At 40.7% G+C, this 5938-nt stretch overlaps 1 protein-coding gene across 1 annotated transcript in view; it reads left to right on the forward strand.

Moving 5' to 3' along the window:
• rnf152 (ring finger protein 152) overlaps window positions 1-5938 on the forward strand; it is a 70071-nt gene that overhangs the window by 44134 nt on the left and 19999 nt on the right. Inside the window, exon 2 of the mRNA XM_008297659.1 lies at window positions 5266-5350. The gene's annotated coding sequence lies outside the window, so the exon portion shown is untranslated. The remainder of the gene's footprint in view (window positions 1-5265; window positions 5351-5938) is intronic.

Here is a 5938-nt window from a genome sequence, read left to right on the forward strand (position 1 = left end):
CCGCTGCAGAAATGTAAATGAGCGCGTGGCCGACAGCCAGCGAATACAGTATCAGCATGTGGCGCGTCCTGATGGATTTGTCAGAGGAAGGCCTGACCCGCCACTTCGGGAGCTACATGCCAATCAGCGTATCGACCCGTTTTGTGTTTTCGCCAGCCGGAGGTGTCCGCGCTGACATCCGTCTCGGTGAAATATTCCTCTCCTTGGCTGAGCGTCAAGCTCGAAAGAGATGGAAGCCGTGAAAGGAGCCATTTCTCAAACTCCTAACTGTATTAGCAGGTGGCCCGGCACTCGGAGATCTCCTTTCTCCGCTCTGGTTTACGAGCTTTTATCTTGAAATTGCTTCCGCGCCGTGTCTTGGAGGCATTTCGTGTTTGTTTTAATGTTTCAAACGTCTGTCAGCTGCTACTTAATGGTTTCTGCTATCTGCTCCGCCGCTGCCGCCTTGTTTTTAAGATTTCAATTTGCACTTTAAATAGAAGGATTAAATGTTCTTAATTGGTTTATACTCTGTGGATTCAGGATTATAATAAAGAAGTGTGTCAACTTGCATGAAAGACGGAATTATTAAGGAAAAGGAGGACGGAGAAACCGGCGCTTTCTGCGAAATATCTTCGAGCACACGGAGACGAGTGAAGGAGGGTTTACTCTGAAATATCTGCAGCCCACTTACTGCTGAGCAGCACTATTGATTGATAATTATGGTGCAGCCTGTGGCGCGAAGTCATCGATTCTTCATTGATAATTAGAGGAGGAGAAAAACCAATCCATTCATTCATGCAGTGATATACTGTTGAACAACCCTGAAGAAGTCCTCCACCGCTGACTAGAGCACAAAGACTCCCACCTTGTGTTTGCCCAAACCACAAAAATAAGTCTGCCTACATGTCGAAACAACAACAATTAACTCATTACGTTGTAAAAGCAGTTGTAGGAGTTACAAGCTACTTCCAAGCTATCTGACTTTAAGAGGAACTCCATCGATTTTACGCATCAAAGTCTGTTTCCAGGTGGTCGATGCCAAAAATGTTGCCTGAATGTTAAAGATTTGGACGTTATTTGTTGGTTGTTGGTTTCATGGAATAAACAAAATGATGCTGAAAGGATGCGAAGTGACTGCGAGGAGATCAAGACCAAGACGGAGGAAAAAGTTACTATGAACAAATGCAAACTGACTACAAAAGGAATAAAAGTCACCATCAATGGACAAAACTAATTCCAATGGGATGCAAAATCAGTACAGGATGCAAAAATGACTATAAAGGGATGCAAAATGACTACAAGGAGTCGCAAAGAAACCTCAAAAGGACCAAAACAAGTCCAAAGGGGATGCAGAATGACCACAAATGGACACAAAATGACTTCAAACAGATGCAAAGTGACTACACGGGGACAGAAAATTACTGCAACTGGATACGGAATACCTGCAAATTGACACAAAATGACTAGAAAGGGATCCAAAATGTTTACAAGGAGCTGCAAAGAAACCTCACGAGGACCAAAACAAGTCCAAAGGAATGCAAAATGTTCACAACTAACCTCAAAATGACTAGAGAGTGATGCAAAGTTACCACTCAAGGATAAAAACAACCACAACAGGATGCAAAATCACTACAAAGGGACGCAAAATGAGTATAAAGGGATCCAAAATGTCTATAAAGAGATGCAAAGAGACCTCACAGGGACCAAAACAAGTAGAAAGGCGTGCAAAATTACTACAAATTGACAGAATACAACTAGAACGGGATGCAAAATGACCACAAATGGACGCAAAATGACTTCAAACAGATGCAAAGTGACTACACTGGGACAGAAAATTACTACAACAGGATACGGAATACCTACAAATTGACACAAAATGACTATAAAGGGATGCAAAATGTCTACAAGGAGATGCAAAGAGACCTCAAAAGCACCAATACAAGTAGCAAGGCGCGCAAAATGACTACAAATTGACAGAATACAGCGACAAAGGGATGCAAAAATGACTACAAGGAGAAGCAACGCAACGCAAGGACAGACGCACAAAATATCTGTGACAAGATGTAAAATAACTACAAGAGAGACAAATAACAAGTTTGTTTTAGGAAATCTGTTAGTTATATTGATGCAAACATCATTTAAAAACCCGACACTGTCACTGCAGCGAAGCCTTAATACGCCCACAGCATTTAAAGGGCTCGCTGCTGGAGCATAAACACTGTGATTCATGCCTTTATTTGAATTAAAGCTGCTCCTCAGCGATATAACTTCCATCCCAACTGACACATTTTGAATTTTCACAGAGAAGAGACAGGAAAAGGAGCTGGAGAGCACATCACATGTTTCTAACCTGTTGACGCCAAACAGAAAACCCTCGAGCACGTGTTTGTAACCTCAACCTGCCACTTAGATCCTGGCTGCTGTTTGACAGCTGATGGACCCTCGGATGGAGCCGTTACTCCACATTCTGGCCACATTAATCATGTTAGTTTAGTGTCTGGTTGGCTAATTGTTTACCGTCTGTGTTGATTCCTGCGTCAAAGCCTGGACTGTTTGCGCCGTATGGATTACCGAGCTGCCATCGACGGAGTGCTGCTCCGTTACGTTTAAACGTGATGCTGTTGGTCTGCTTCTTATTGCCAGGCAACAGCACACACTTCATCAACCTACAGCTTTGTTGGGGCACTTGAACCTCCTCGAGTTCCTTTCATGTGGTTCAGAATGATATTTCCCCAGTTTAATTGGCATTTTAGATCTTGATTGCATCAAATGGGAAGTGGCTGTTAGGGCTGTAGGTGTAGCTGGGCTTCGACGTGATCGCGGCTAATGGGAGGAACGTCGGTGCAAACGGAAAATAATTCATTTAAATATGACTCGTACCCTGGATGACTTTAAAGCAAGGGATACAAAACGACTCTAAAAGGACTCAAAGGGATGCAAAATGTGTACAAAGGGGCACAAAATGACTTCAAATTGGAACAAAATGACTACAGCGGGACGTTAAAGCGATGCAGGAGAGCTGCAAAGTTATCCCATAATGACCCAAGTAGCCTCAAAGGCATGCAAAAGGACCAGAAAATCAGTACAAAATGACTACAAAAGGACACAAATGGGCTAAAATGGGATGCATGATGACAACAAATCGAAACAAAATGACTACAAAGGGTTGCAAAAAAAGCAAATGGACACAAAATGAGAGCAAATGAATATCAATGAATGCAGCATGACTACAAATGGAAGCAAAATGACTACAAAATAATGCAAAATGACGAGAGTAGGACACAAAGTTGCTACAATGGGATGCAAAATGGCGACAAAAGGATACATAATGATGGCAATGGGAGGCAAAAGTGGTGCCACAAAAGCATGCAAAGTGGCTAGAGAGGGATGCAAAATGACAACAATTGATTAAAAAGTGATCCAACATTACTACAGTATACACAAACTGAAAACAAAGGGATGCAAAACTTAAACAAAATTATGCAAAATGACTACAGCAGGACACAAAGTGATGCAAAATGACAACAAAAGGATACAAAATGACCACAGTGGGAGGCAAAATGGTGCCACAAAAGCATGCAAAATGACTACAGTATGACACAGAATGACTATAATGAGATGCAAAATGACTACAAAAGGACACAAATGACCACAGTGGGATTCAAAATGATGCCACAAAAGCATGCAAAGTGACTACAGAGGGTGTAAAATGGCTACAGATGAATGCAAAATGACAACAAAAACTGCAAAGAGATGGCAACTAACCACAAAAGTATGCCAGAGGGACACAAAATGGCTCAAAAGTAATGCAGCACTCGAAGGGAATCCAAATGACTACAAACGGACCCAAACTAACCAAAAAAGCACCAAAACAACCACAGCGACATTCAAAATGACCCAAAATTGGCACAAAATGACTTCCCAGTGATGTGGATACCGTTCATGTCAGTCAGAATGATATTCCTGTTTGTTTAAATCCTGTAAATGTAAAGCAGCTGCGAGGCTTTAGGTGTAGCTGGGCCTCGGCGCGATCGCTGCTAATGGGAAGAGAAAAATAATCCATTTAAATACGACTTATAGCTGTGAGGACATTAATGCATGAAGGTTAAAGTGGCTGTTGAATAATATAAGAGCGATCAGGTGAGCGAATGGCCGGGGACGTATTAATGTAAGAAATGGCTTTCACAGGTAGCCGGTGAACGATTCTTCTCTTAGTTTCCTCCATTTGATTTTGTTTGGTTGTTTGCACTTTGCAGCAGGTTTAAATTTATGCTTTTTTTTCAGTCTCTAATCAAAATGTTAACAATTAACCCCCCCCCTCCTTCTAGTTTTATTGCCTCTTAGTACATCATGTGTAAATCAAAGGTTTTTCAAAGGCGTTGGGAAATATGTTCACGCTGAATATATGCCCCACACACACAATTAATTACCAAAAAGCGTGTGTTTTATGTCAAACATTTTCATGCTCACACATAAACTCAGTAATTTATGCTCAGACATTTCATGCTACAAGTGCTCTCTTCAGTTTAATCCATTAATCCTCTGACCCTCAAGCAGTGTCTGGGGTTTTTTTTTTTTGCTCCTGTCATATTCCTAATACATATATATATATATAGATATGTCCCTGCAATATAAAGTCCTGCACCTCTGTGGAAACGGCACAAAGTCAAGAGAACTGTACAATATGACACCTTTAAAATGCCATAAAAATAAAAAAAAAATAGGAAAGTTGATCATTTGTTTTCAAAAAAATTAAAAATAGTGACTTTGCTACTTACAGGTTTAATTAGTTTCCATATTGGTCTAATGTTGGATACACAACCTGCAGTTCAACCTAAAAATCTCCTGAATTTTTACGTCGTGGTTGTTGGTCACAGCTGAGTCGTTAGTGGCTTCACGGTTGCGCAGAGGAGCGCAAAATTTTTTGTCTTTTACAGAATCCGGTTCGTGGAAAGGGTTTGGTTTTTTTTAGCTATTTTTTTACCAATTCACGATCACGATTTTGACTTTTCATGATGCATTCACGAACCATGGCGGCTGTTTTCTCTGTTTATGCTGTTTGTGGCTCTAATAAACGGTGGAGTTGTAGCAGTTCTTCAGGGTGCTGTGATGTTATTAAGCAATAAATAGCAGGTTTGTGCAAACACCTGAAGAAACAGTGAAGTTGGAATTTAATGACCCATCCGGCGACATTCTCCAGACTGTTGGGAAACTGGATTTAAACGTGTTTTACTGCCTCAGTGGTCACAGTCGACGCTAACATGTTGTCTGTTTTCTACACAGGTCCTGCTGCGTTGCTGCGTTGTATTTGTGATTTTGGGCGTCACGACTGATCGGATCAAGTTGGATCGAGCCTCTTCCAGTTTGGGTGAGTTGGCCACTAACAGATAGGATTGTTGGGTTCAAGAACTGTTCGTCATTGCAAACGTGTTGTGTGCAGGACTTCTCGTCAGCTTTTGGTTTTGTTGTGGTTTTTGGGCTGTACTGGTCGTCCTCAGGCTTTCAATAAACTCTTTATTCCCCACAACTATCATGATTTAATTGTTATAGTCTAATGTGTGCACCTTCACAGGGTTTCAGCTGCTTCAAAAACAATTGAAAACCTGGAGAATTAATTTTTTTAAAAGTTAAAATTCCCTAAATTGTTTGTATAGTCGGACAATTCAAAAAGTTTGTGCGTCTCATATTGGTTGTTTTGCGTCTTATTTTAGTCTTTTAGTGCCTCGTTTGATTGTTTTGTGTCCGATTACATCTTATTTTGCTCTTTTTGTGTCTCATTTAAGTCTTTTTACATTCATGTTCTGTCTCATTTTGGTATTTCTGTCTTATTTTATGCCTCTGATGCCTTTTTTGTGTTTTTATGGTAGTTTGTTGTCTCATGTTGGTCTTTATCTATCTTGTTTAAGTCTTGACGACTGTGCTGCTTCTGTTTTGTCTCATTTGTTTTCTTTTTATG

This window comes from Stegastes partitus, unplaced genomic scaffold (genome assembly GCF_000690725.1).
Source record: "Stegastes partitus isolate 25-593 unplaced genomic scaffold, Stegastes_partitus-1.0.2 Scaffold1233, whole genome shotgun sequence".
NCBI classification, from domain to species: Eukaryota; Metazoa; Chordata; class Actinopteri; family Pomacentridae; genus Stegastes; species Stegastes partitus.